Source organism: Molothrus aeneus, chromosome 3 (genome assembly GCF_037042795.1).
Source record: "Molothrus aeneus isolate 106 chromosome 3, BPBGC_Maene_1.0, whole genome shotgun sequence".
Classification (NCBI taxonomy): domain Eukaryota; kingdom Metazoa; phylum Chordata; class Aves; order Passeriformes; family Icteridae; genus Molothrus; species Molothrus aeneus.
The window spans coordinates 87,334,837-87,349,190 of record NC_089648.1 but is presented as its reverse complement, the minus strand read 5'-3'; positions in this window follow the sequence as shown (position 1 = coordinate 87,349,190).

The window sequence follows — 14,354 nt, the reverse complement described above, 5'->3', positions numbered from 1 at the left end:
TACAGCAACCATTACAAGTAAAAGGATAATTTTCGGAAATGAAAGTCCGGAGGTTTGAAAGATTTATTGACTAAGGAAAAACGTAAATTACAGGGTATCTGGCTCTATTACTATTTAAATGTGACTGCACATATTCAGCTGCAGGTTGAATCTGGCTAGAATATTTCATTTGGCCTTGACTAATTTTTCATCATTCTGTCCTTCATAGAAATACATGAGGGCTGTATTTATATAAATAGACCTAATCTTCTGATCCAAAAAATAAAATGGGAATTTTAAGAAATAAAAAATATATTTACTCAAAATATAAGAGCATCTCAATCTGTTGTGTACCTGCATTCTAAAGGATATTGATATTAAAAGTACAAACTGTAACTTGTAAAAATGTCAACCTCTGTAGCATGTAAGTGAAAAAACTACAAAAAGTTATGATATTAGAACCAGTCTTGGAGAAAAAAAAAGCAAGTGAGGGAAGACAACAAAGCTATATAGTCACATTTTTAATAACAAGCTGTTTTTACTCACTAGATAGTGGTGGGCTGAAAACTTTAAGTCAAGGCTTCTACTTGTTATTTTTTTTGTGAATAAACCAATACATCTAGTTATATCTCTGCTACTCCTTTTGCAGTTGTAAATTTTGGAAAAGAAAGTGTACCAGAGAAGTATTTCTCACTTCTGTAATAAATTGCTGTGAAGAGATCCTGTTGTTATCAAGTGATATAAATTTTAATGGTTACAGGGAGAAGAAATTTATATGATTATATGGTGTTTTGTGAAATTTTGTGAAAAAAAAATTAAACATTGTGACAAAACAACAATGGAGTTCACCTGGGTACTTTCATTCTGTGAATGGTTCAGGGCAACAGAAAAGAAAAGCTAGTAGACAGAAACAGTTATTAAAACTAGACAGCTTCTTAAATTCCCATTTAATTTGGGAATTACATTTTGACTCAATGTGTGTAGACAGAATACATGTTATGAAGAATGATAATAAATTAGGTAGTTTAGACTGAACTGTTATATAAAATGCACTAGGCAGAGGGTGGTAACCTTCCTACTTCTCCCTCTGTTCTCTGTCTGAGTTTAGTGTTAGAAGCCATGTATTACATTTTATTAAGACATCAGAAAACTGAAGACATGCTCCCAGGCTTGCCAAAAACCTGTGCAATTGGGATTAGCTCACCAGAGAGCTTAAGTGAAAAGAACTGGAGATTCTCTGTGGCGTTTTTTAAAGCTCAGAAAAAGTTGCAAAATGACAACTCTGTCAAGTAGGAAAAAATAATGAAAGATGGGCAATCAGTTATTGGTATAAGGAACAGACAGTACTTGTAGGTAGAAAGTGGGTATGGAGGAGAGAGCAGGAAGATTACCATAAAAGTGGGAAATTAAGTTCATGATCTACTGATTAGATTGATAAATTTTCATACAAAGAATGGAAAAAGGTTGTTGATGGTCAGAAGACATTCAGATAACTACTACATCAGGCAGGTAAAAATCCACCATTCCTTTGTACTGATACTACAGCACAAAAGTAAATAAACCTAATAAAAATGAAAAATATAATCTCTTTGTAGGAGTGAATTTGCTCAGTTTGAACTAATGATCTCTAAGGTGCCTTCTAACCCAAACCAGTTTATGATTCTATGATCCTTTGAGGCTCCTATTGACTGGGAAGAAGTGGATCACCTGCTGAGTAAAGTGCGAGAAGGTTTTTTGGGGCCTGATGTTTTGGGGGCTGGCTCAATCTCTAAACTTGATTCTTTGTGTGACCTTGAATGAGGTATCCAAGGCCAAATGTATTTCTTATGCTTTATTAAAATGGATCTTTCTTTTCAGTAAAGGAATGAGAATTGTTTTCCCCCTTTTCACGCATTAAATACTTTGGTTGAAATATCTTTTTTATTTTCTGTTTGTTCCAGTATCTTAACTGAGTTATATAAAATGTTAACTTAGATGCTGCTAGACTGGGAAAAATTTGGCTCTGCATTGCAGAATTTCATGCACAAAAATGATGGCAGAAATGGCAGTCTGACTCAGGGAGATACAGCAAGACTAATTCATTGCAGCCTTTAAAACGCAGGTTAGAAATGAGAAAAACCTGTGGGATCTGGTTTCATGCAGATACAGTAATAGTCTTTCTGCCTCCTAGATGGAGCTAAAGCACTTGTCTCCTGTATCCTGGCTTGTGGGATGGAGGAAAGGAAGTAACAAGACAAACAATTGTTTTCTCTCGTATTTCTTGATTAGTATTACCTGAATTTTTTTACATTCCTAAAGAACACATTTTACAGAATAAAAATTAAAAAGCTTGGTTTCCATTTTGCAAGGACAACCTTTTGTGAATGTAAATCAGGATAAAGTTCAGGATAAAGCCATTTTCTGCTTCTCTGCAGGCAGAGACAGTGCTGCTCACTGGATACATGCTTCAGCAAGCACTGCCAGGTGCCCAGTTCAGCCTCCTGGAAGATTTATGCTCAGTTTTCTTCCCCCTAGTCCTCCTGAAGGATAGACAGAGGGCTTCTGGCCCAGGAACATACAGCCTAGATGAGACCTCTTCAGTGTTTATAAAGGAAGAGATGCCACAGTGTTGAAAGGGAGGAATTTGAAAATAAAACCCACAAAATAAGGTACCATCATGAGCTAAGTACAGACACAAAAGCAGAGCAAACCTTGCAGCTTTTTTTACATGTGAACAAACAGAATTCTAATAAAACCTTGCAAAAATCCCCCCACAAGTGAACAAAAAAGTGCCATTCAAACAGTGTATTCTGTTTCTGGGAAGGTCGTACAGTGTCAGGAAAAGGATGTTCCTCTTTCAGAGTTTTAGTGAAACTTAAGTCATAAGCACATGCATAGGTGCTTATGCACATGCAAGGACTCTGTGTCTGTCTATGCAGCTCCCTACCCATCAGTATACTGAGACATTTAATTTCCACAGCCCCAGTTGTGGTGCATCCCAGCAATGCAGTCTACTCTATCTACCAGCATTTTGGGGTGATGAGACCAAAAGAAATGGAGGAGGCATATCAAAACAACGACAGGTTGAAAGTGAAAAGGGAAGAGACAAAAAACTCTTCATGCTGTACAGAAATAGGGAAGACACAACAGATACAATCAGAATCTAAGAACATTAAAAAAATAAAACTACCAAACCTAAAGAAGATTTTTAGGTTTAAAAAGGGGAAGAGATTGAAGAGGTGGCTGGTGTCCAGTGCACCAGCTGCAGCTCAGTATCAACTAGCATCTAGGAAAAAGATCCTGCCTATCTGGAAGACAAGGTAGTTAATGAAACTATTATAGCAAGTTGGCAAAGCAGAGCCACTGCAGAAGAGAAGGTCAGACCCTGTCCTCTGGGTTACTGGGCTTCTGTCTATGCTTTTGGACTCATGGAACAAGCAGATCTGAAGTGCAGCCAAAGAGGCACTGCTGAATCTTTATGCCTGGCATCTGGCCTGTCTGCATTGCTTATGATTTTAATGGCATTAATTTATTGCAATATCTTATGATGGTTGTAAATTATTTAATTTGATGCTTGAGGTAATTTTTAATTATTTAATTTGTATTTGTTCACTTATGTTGCTGCCTATATTAATCTATGACACCGATCCTACAATTATTTCCTTATTGGTGAACCTCTTTTCTACTGTGGACCTGCATAAAAGGTCTATGCATATGACAAGGAATTGTCTCACTTCTTCTAATTAAACAATGTTTGTCTATAAAAAACCCTTTATTTTTATTTTATTCTGTACCTTATTGTCAATCTATCAAGAAACCATCAAAAATTAGGTTAATTTAATAATATCTGAGCCCTAATTATCACTAGAATCTGGTCCTTGAGCCTGCTCTTTTGGAGCGATGTACTCTGCTTAACATTTGTTAAGCTAATACATCTGCTTTAAAACCAGACCAGGTTCATATTTGGAGACTGAGGCCACAAGCCATAGGATTGTCCTATAAGAGTCATACCTCAACTCCAGACCTCCTAGCTGAATGCTATTATGCCATAAAACAGCATCATGTGAAATTCAGGCTCCCCTTCAATATTTCAATATCTTTACTTCTCCAGGATGCCTGACTATTGCAAATGCACAACACTGATTAACAGCCACATTCCATAACTCCCTAGTTTATATACTGCGGAATCCTCTGAAAAGTTACTTATCAAAAATATCCCATGCCCTATAAAACATGTTAATATTCTGTAATTGTGTAGTCTATGTTTTGGCGTGGGACTGAGTATAAAGCAGACTGAAATAAGGAGCATTATATAAGTCTTTAAAGAATATCTACATAGGCCATATTTTGTCATCCTCCTCTGGCAAAATCACTCCTGAAGTCTTGGCCCAGTTCTCAAACACGGCAAATGCAGCTCATACCATCTCACAGACCTGGTATCACAGTTGAGAAAACCCTTTCAAGTTGTGCCCTCATGTTTACATCTCTCCTCAGATCTATGCTTATGTATGCCCAGATGTGCCTGAAGGATTAAAATCACATTAGTGCATGGTGCTTGCTGGCATTCAAACAACTTACATTAGGAGATATTTTGTGCCTGTGCATTGACAGAGCTGCCATGGAACCAGTTTGCACTCAGGAGTGTCACAGCAGGTTGAAGGCTTAGCTAAGAAACCAAGCCCATAGCCTAATCTATTGCTGAGCACAGCTGAAAACAGATGTTAATTAAACTGCAATTACTTCATAACAAGGCTTGCATGTCAATTGAAGATAGAAGGGAACAACATGAAACTGATGTCCTGGATCATTGAACTATCCAGCCATAATGCCCAAAGGATACAGAGCCAACTGGCTTTGGGCTTACTCCAGCCTCTGTGAACTGGAGCATCAAAATCCTAATGGAGGCAAAAGTAAGAAGGTATTCAGAGGCTTTTCTTCATGACTGTTACTTGAACTTAGGCTGTAGCAAATTGGCATTTAAATCGAACACCTGTTCTCACAGTGAAAGGGATTCCTCCTGTGCTATTAGCTAGATGTTTGGCATCACACATTTTAGCTAGACCTGCAAAAAAGGAAGTGTGATCCATGAGGAAGCCAGACAGGTATGAGAAGCAGAGAAAATAGATTGCAGGGAATCAGACCAGTGGAAATACTGGTCTTGCAGATTAAAATGCTGCATGATTTTATGAGCTACAAAGCACTCTGGAACACAGATATGCCCATGGAAGATAGAGATCAGAAAATTAAGTTCAGAAAAGTAAGTAAGGCTTTACAATCTCTTTACACCTTACAAAAGTAAGTAACAATTTACAATCTTAGTTTAAAATCAAAGACTCATGAAACAAACAGATCTGAAGTGCAGCCAAAGGAATGATGCTCAGAACACTGTAACAGTGCTAAAGTTTCATGAGAGAGATTGCAGAGAGATAATTGGGTGACTGTTTTGCCTTATCTTTTAAAACTAAAACCAAGAATCAGCAGAGACTGTAGATATGCTGCAGAGTTGGGTAATCTGGTATCCACAAAGAAAATCAAGGAGAAAATCTTAATAACAGGCTTATTTTGTGAGGTATAGCAGCCTAGTTTCTAGGACAGCCTGTTGAGAGAAAGTGAGCTTTGCCTCCAAATGTTAAAGAGAATTGGCAGGAAAATATCAAAACTACAGTCAAAATTATGATGCTGATAAAACACAGCAAAAATTTATAAGGTCAAATCTGAAAAAAATCCAGGACTAGAAGACAACAAAACTATATTCAGTGACAAAAATAATAAATATTTCAGGTCAATGTGAAAATATTTTCAGAATTTTTTGACCTTTTTTTTTACTTGCTTTTCAATAAAAGAGCAATTTTCTAACTGTAACAGTCACAGAGGGGAGTTATGCTCTGACAAAAGAAATGCTTTTGGAAGACAGTTCCACCAGTTCTCTGTTAAGACAGACAACTTAGTCACAAACTGCCATAGGAGAAAAGAAGATATCTTAGATAACTTTTGCTGAATAGAATGAATATGAGGCCTAATTCTATACATCATAACACATTGTGAAAGACATTAATTAATACATTGCATTATATTTGCACTCTTGATGAGCAGTTCCAGGCAACACTGAGGAGATGTGGTACTACACACAGTAAAACAGTTCCCAAACTTTAGAGCTGGCCATAACCTAAGATATAATAATCACATGAAGTTGCTGTTTTCTGTCAGCAAAGTGCTGCACTGTGGGTGGAAAAGTGTCTCTTTAAGAGGATCCAGACAGCAATAATATCAGATTTAATAGATGACAGCATTTAGTCGATGCATAATTCATGCCTGGAGATAAAATAATGCCTAAAAGGAAAGAGACCCTGTATTTTGCCATGAACACCCATACAGGGAAAAATAAAAGGTGTGTAAAGAATACTTTGGTCATTCACAAAAGCAAACTTTTCAGACTTCAGAAATCACAGCCTTTTTTCAGAAAAGGTTGTGATAGGCCTCCACAGTTTTAAAGTAAAGAACTACAAGGTCAAAATTATCAGCCTCTGAGTGCTAAATCATGCCAGCAAGAATTATGATAACTATTGACAGCAGATTCTGCAAGTTGTAACATGCTGTTGTTTAGCATATGAATTAATGGGTCACAGTACATGCTAACATATTCAAATGTATTTAGTACATAACTGGAATTGAAAATGTCATACAAAAAAATTGTATGACTCTTCTGGTTTCCCTGTCAGCAGCAGTGGTCCAAGCTACAGACTAGTGTTCTGAAATGTATAGGAAACTTGCTAGCTTCTTTCAAGTTCCCATGGTGGCGACAGGTTCTAGTTAGGCTTGACCCCAGGAAGAACTCTGCAGACTGCAATCACATAAAGGATGGGAAAGGTGTGACTGGATCCTGGAGGGAGGAACTCAAACTGCCTTTCAAACTGGAAAGGAAGAGGCTGGAAGTGTCACTATGACATCAGTATGAGTACAACAGGGCTAATGGGAACCTACCTGCACCCACACCTTCATTTGGTTTTACAAGCACTGAGTCCTCTGATATTATAATTCCCTATTAATATCATAATGCAGCACACAAAACAGGAGCACCCTGCACTCATACAGACAGACAAGGAAGCCCAAATAGGACACAAATACCTGGGAACTGGCCCTGATAGGGAAAAAGAACTGGATGTGGACAAAAGCTCATCTTCATCATTGAGATGGAAGACAATGGCTTCTGAGGTACAGACATGAGAGAAGCCAATGGCTTCACAATATATACAGTGGTGGTCCAGGTCAAATGGTAACATTTTCATAAGAGCCTTAGCGAATACAATGTATAAAAAGTCCCAGATTAGCCCTAAGTGTTTGCTATATAAATATGGCACACAGGGCAGCAGGGGTGTACCAATTACATGTCAAAAATTTCTACAGCTGCATTTGCTCCACACTGCATCCTTGCAAGTAAATACATTCAATAAGGCTGGTGCATACTGCCTATACATCTGTCATTCTTCCAGTCTTGGAGCTGGCTCAACCAGCTGGCTCAACTGGAGCTGGCTCAACCATTTCTAGCTTGAATGTTTCAATGTGCTTGCACAAGCAGTCACTTAATTCACTTTCAGGACAAACTTGGCATTTTAAAAATCCTTGTATTTTTCCTTTAATAATTATTGGGGCAGACTTCCTCATATCTATATAATGCAGGAAACATTAAAATTGTATCTGAGCAAAATAGTAAATGTAACAATTTTTTATAAGAAAATGATATTCTGTTTTCATGAAAGATGATATATCGTTCTCTGTTGATTCAGGATTGAGAAAGTCTCTAAATCTTCTTTACTGCCCAATTTAGACATTAAATTTTGGAACATATTTAATGGAAAATATAAGAGTAGACTACAGTGATTACAATTATTAGAATCACAGAAAAGGGTTTGATATCTCCAGGCTCTAGGCCAAAAAACACACCTAACATGAGACTATTTGAGCAAAACCTTCAGGAGCCTTTCTTTTCAAGGCAATTTGTAGGACAGGGCAGTGTTACAACACAGAATAGAACAGCACATGCTCATTCCAACAGCAGAACCAAATGGCATGTGTCATAACCAAAATTCTGATTATCAAGTAAGATACCATAACACAGATAATAAGAAGCACTAACATGTTAGATGTGAACACCTTGTACAGAGAGAATTTGTTACATTCTGACCTACAGTCTTCTTCTGGTATCACAGAGGAATTAAAATAATTTTGGACAAATTTCATGAGTGTGTATTGGCTTAAAGGGCTTTTCTCCTTACTGCATTGGTGGTGAGAGAAAATAGGTAAGAAATTTAAGTGACTCACACACCACATTGGTACATGTGCCTTTTCTGCATCAGAGCATCTGACTTTGAAAAATACAGATCTTAAGACTCTTCAGTCTTTGTGAAAACTGCCACACTAATCCAGAATATTGGCTTGAAGAGAACTCTTTTATTTCATGGCAGTTAAGTTGGTGTAAGGTAAGCATGAAATGTCTTTCAAACCCATCAAGTGACTCTTAGATACTTCTGCATCGTTCTGATTTTGAAAACTGATCTCCAGCTTGCAGTAAGAAAGCACTTGTTATTTCACTTCTACTTTTCTCTTATGAATCAATGTGTTCTTTCTTTCTGCCCACTCTGCATATGGTAGCATATATACATGTATGTAGCTACAGAATTCTAAACACTCTAACACAGACAAATACTAAAAGACTCCCTTGATTTTGTCTAGAATTTTCCTGAAGTTGATGGCATGCTATTTGAATGCCTGTTAGAATATTCTGTTATAGAAAGGACCTGGTTTAAAGTGGTGATAAAATTAAACTCCAGCTATTTCCTATTGAAAGGGAATTTTGATTAATTTATCCTTCTGGAAGAAAGAAAATATTCAAGAATGGGCAAAGAAGGAGCTTATCTGAGACAAGCATGGTATAACAATACAAGTAAAGGGGCTTAGGACTTCAGTCTGCTGTAGCAGGTTTCAGTTATCCCTTTTAACTGTGGTATCTGGAGAGTCAGAGGTAGACCATAAACCAAAAGACACACACAGAGATAAAAGGATAAGTCTATATCCATACAAGACAGGATTCAGCCATGTTGCATCTAATATTTCCTGACCACAAAAAGGTTTTTTGCACACAAATTCATAGGTATGTACAGAGATTGCCTCGACTCCAGAGGTCTGTGAAAAGTGAAATTTGAGGACACTTGGCACCCCACCACATATCTCTCTTTGTAAATAGATGGATCAAGCAGAGGCAAAGTCATCAGCTTTTCTACCAGCATCTACCCAAAATCAGCTCTTCACAGGCATAATTAATGGTTGTCTGACTAGCATAAAAGTTAGTCAGGAAGAAGAACTGTGAAGCTGAAAACATTCTCACACTTGAATAGTAAGAATATTATTATGTGGTGCACATCTCTTCCCACCCCTCCTTTCTTAGCCCCACAACTTCTGCATCTGTACAAGATGAATTTTTCAAAAGAAATATATATATATATTAACATTTATTTTATTCCTGTTAGCTTGCTCATGTTTTAAATTCTCTGACAAATGGCTTAAAAAGAAAGTTGTGTGTCATTTCAATGGCATGAACACTCAAGGGAATAACCTGAACTTATGTCAGAGGAGGTATAGGTTGGATATTAGAAAAAAACTTCTTCACCCAGAGAGTGGTGGGGCACTGGAACAGGCAGGAAAGTGGTCACAGCACCAAGCCTGACAGAGTTCAAGAAACATTTGGACAATGCTCTCAGGCACAGGGTGTCCTGTGCAGGGCCAGGAGTTGGACTTTGATGACCCTAGTGGGTCCTTTCCAGCTCAGGATATTCTGTGCATGATGGTAATCAGTCTTCATTATCCTACAGTACTCATCATTTCAGACATTCCACTTTAAAAGTCACCTTGATTCTGTTATCAGTAAGATAAGAAATGTTATAGCTTAACTCTTGTGTTATCCTCATGACACGCCTTGGCTTGAGTTTTATGGGCTGATGGGTTAATAAATAAAATGAAGCACCATTCAGTTCCTGTGTTGTTTTCAGAAGTCTTGCTGTTGTATTGCACTCTATCCTTCCTTTCTATTGGCAGAGCTGGAATGAGATATCATACCAGACAGGGCAGCCTTGCTTTCAATTTGGTTGCTGCTTAGAGTACAGCTTTCTCTAAGTTGGGAATAATACAGTTTGGGAACAATTTAATTATAATTAAGGATGATATTTACACATTCCTTCCTGAGGTAGAACTGAAGATAAATACAGTCAAGAAAATAGCATGTGCTAAGTTCAAGAAGACCTGTAGTAGGGACTAAAACTTTGAATATTCATGAAGGACAATGCATTTTCCCGTGACATCAGAAAATAAACTTCCTTCTCTAGCCAAGCAGGCTTGAGGGCAGGGAGAGATAAACATATGCCAATGAATTACACTTCATCCATCTTCAGTAATGAACATGCCTCAGAAGTATTGCAAAGAGCTAACTTAGGTCAGATTTCGTACCTCATGACTTAATTGAAGGTCTGTTCCTCATTCTGCACTAATCTTACATCTATTTCCATGGAGATGAAGGTTTTGAATGCATTCATCCCTGAATGACTTCCACTTCTTTGTTATTAGGCAGGTGTGCAGCATGCAAGACAATCACCCCAGAGAAATTCTGCCTGTTCACTTTGCCTCAATGAACATGAGCCTTTCAGGACATTTTGTAACCTGCACTTTCAGGTGAGTCAGCAGGGAGCCTGCTTAAGTGGATAGCCATGCCCATAATTAAGAGGCTTGGCTTGCAGACTTCAGAGTCTTCATTGGGTGTGACATCTCTAAGGAGAGCCTAAGAAAGTTCAGAGCAGATTAATAAAAAATGCCATTCTAGTGAAAACTCTTTAAATTTTATTTAAACTTTATTTTCTGCAGTCACACCTTTTCTTCAGCTGTGCCAGTGTCATTACTATGGGTATGTTCTTGATTATTCCTCTCCTTAGAGCTAAACATTTTGCACAGGGGAGACCTCCAGGTCCCACTTTCTATTGGAACATAGACATCTACTAGGTCATTTCAGGGTAGATTCACAGAAGAAATTTTATAAAAGAATTGAGCAATATCCCCTTTGCCTTAGTTTGCATTCCCTTAAGAGTTTATCTTGCAGGCTAGTTATTTATTAGACTTCACTGATATTTGTAGGTCAGATCTGAACCAGGTGTTTTCAAGAGAAATACTGTGATTCGAATAAATCAGTTTAGCACTTTATAAAAAATTATCAAAATATGTACTGAATGTCTGTTCATTAACATGAAGATTTTATTACAGAGTGCTCAAAATGTCCCAGACATGTGATAAAATGAAGACTCCCAGCACACAATGAGTCATATTTTCTCTAGGGTTGAGATATTCACAGCTGAGAGAAGAGCAAGAGAGTATCTAGGTTAGCTGTAATTCAGAGATAAACATGAGAACTAGAAACTAGATCAGTGGTGCTCTGGTCTCTGCTCCCTCCCCAGACACCCACACTGGAAGGTGACCAAGTTGAAGCAGAAGTGGATACTGCTGAGAGTAGAAGGAACACCGAGGAAGTCCTCAGTTTGCCATTTCTAGTAAATTACCTAGGACAAAACAGATGTCTGAGGCCTAACATTTTTCTCTTGGCCCTGCTGAGTCCTTTGAAGTATTGGTAAGACTCACCAGTTGATAGCTCCAAGGCATTTCAGCTTTAGTCCTATAAAACCACCTCACTGCACATTTGACAGCTATACCTTGAGAACACTGAGTAGGATTTTAATTGTGAATATGAAATAATTATAACTTCACACAAAATAACAACATTAACAGCAGTAAAGGAATATTTATGGAATATGACTGTGAGTAATGACTTCAATGTGGGTGATCCTGACCTACACAATGGCACAGTAAATCCTCTGTAAGGGACAAACACACACAAACTTTTGTCCAATCTCACATCACTGAAATCTAAGAAAATCACTGTGAAGGCCAGTGGATTTGTTCAGATGCAAAACTAGTAGGAAAAGAAGCAGTTTTTTCCAGATCCCGTGATAATCATTAATACACAATTTTCACAAACAACGCCTGGCAAACTTGGCACAATAGTTGCACATTTAAATGCAATAAAACACTTTGTCTTCACTATTTGTCTTCATTCCTGCTTGCTGATTGTAAGAGGTTCTGAAGGGTTAACCACATAGTTGGGAGGCAAGGAGATGCAGGGAAATGTAGCCAGCTGTTGAATGAAGCATCAAGACACGAACAGGACAATTACTTGAGGCAGTTTTCCTGCCTAAAACAACAGGAAGCTTCATCTACTGGATATGAATTTTTAACAGGAGACCTTTGAAGTGACTTCAAAGACATCAGGTGATTAAAACAGATAAAGGGAGCAAAGGGAGAGGCCGAGCCTGTGCCATAGGAGGGGCTGGATGCAGAGGGGAGTTGGCTGGGGTTTGCAGACAGGAGCCTGGCCAGCTCTCCAGCTCTCCAGGGACTAACACAGCAGCCTCCCTCAAGGACTGCCCTGCTTCCAGACAACAAGTACACACTGCTTTGTCTCATACAGAAATATGTGCTCAGCTGCTGATGGTCTCCATCCCGTGAGAGGGAGCACCTTGACTTGCCTGGCTCTGAGGCCACGGGTGAAGGAAGCACCCCAAGGCTCTCCTAAAACCAGGTTTAGGAGATGTTGCTTATCAACAGGAACTGCATCTGGGGCTAACTGCAAGTTTTCTCTGAGGATGTATTGATAAGATACTAGCTGAAAACAAAAGTACTGTTTGGGATAAGGGCACAATACCTATCCTTCACACCCCCTAAGAGTTATTCTAACACATCTTTCCACTGGATGTTCTTAACACAGACCTGAAAAGGAGCAATATTTTCCTTCTCTTTTCAGAAAGCAAAGTCTAATGCAGCTACTGTATCATAGCTGGCAATTACAGAAATACTTGTGATAAAGGACTTTTCTGATGGTTTTATCCATTACTCACAAACTTGTGAAAAATCTCATTATTAGCAAATTTGGTATTAGCAAGCCACACTTTTGAAAAAAACACTGCTAAGAAATTTTAAGTGCCCAATTTGGGACTATATTGCGGCTGGAATATCAGTAAAGTGCAAAAAGCCTTTTAAAGTATCTAAAACAAAATGCAAAATTATTTTGTTTTACTGGCATGTCAGCCAAGTTACTTAGTTAAAGGATTGTCTACTATTTGCAAAGAAAAAGGAAGGACTAATTAATGAATTTCCAGCACAAAGTTATTCTTTTCAACACAGAACAACGGTCTAAATTTTAAGTTCTCATTTAATATTTGATTTCACTCATGTTGCTTCATTTTGTACCTCACTACACAGGAGGGTTTCTTTTGGCCTATTTTCTGGAGTGGGAAGGAGGAAGAGTCTGAAATTTCTGAAATTTTGTGGAACATCTGTGATATTTTGTGGAGCAACAGAAGCTCACAGGTCACAATAATAATGAATAATGCTAAACTACATCAGGAAATGCTGTATCTGTTAAAAAAAGATCCCAGACCCCACAGAGGAGGCTTACGTAGACATAGTCTGCAGATGCTCAAACAGAGTCATGAAGTGCACAGTGCAGCTTGCACATTAAACCCAAAGGTTACAATAGATAACTAAATAACTTGTGCATCCCTTGAGGATACTCCCTCAAGGAAGAAAGATTGCCAGGTGAGAAGAATAGCAGCAGCTCCATTTGCAGCAGCAGTTTCAGGCTCCAAGCAGCAGGGGGGAAACGGAGGTTTCCCTCCAGCCACGCTGCACAACACCTCTGTGACTGCTGTAGGACGTGCCAGGGACTGCCCAGCGCTGGGGGCTGCAGGCGGGAGTGACAGTGGGACACACCAACCACTCTGCACTGCTGCACTCAAGGCAACTTCCAAAGCTTCAGCAGAGCCAAAATGATGCTGGGCAGCCATACAAAAGTCAGCTGTTGTAAAATATTCCAAATCAGAGAACGACAGAAGAGAGATGGGACCATTTCAAGATGATATTTAACAGTCATTCCAATCAATCACTTTTGTTGTTTATGTTTACCCTTTTGTACATGCTTCTTCTTTGAAAGTATATGTTCCTTTTTGAACTGGTTGGTCTGAAATTTCCGCTTCCAGAATGACTCAATGCAGTAGTCAAGCTGCTTTGGAAAAGTGTTTATAAACACTTTAAAGTCTAAAAATTCATAAAAAGGGGAAGGGGAAAAAATGAAACTGAGAAGCAGCAGTGAGGAACAAAATCCTCCTTAAAACGTTGGGAGCTACTGACAGAGACTTGGGGATTAATTTTACATCTTCTACCCTCCCTTCTGAGTGTTTGGTCCAGTAGTCCCCAACATCCTTCTTCATTCCATGGGAATCACCAGCAGCCTTCCTTTCTCTATAGCA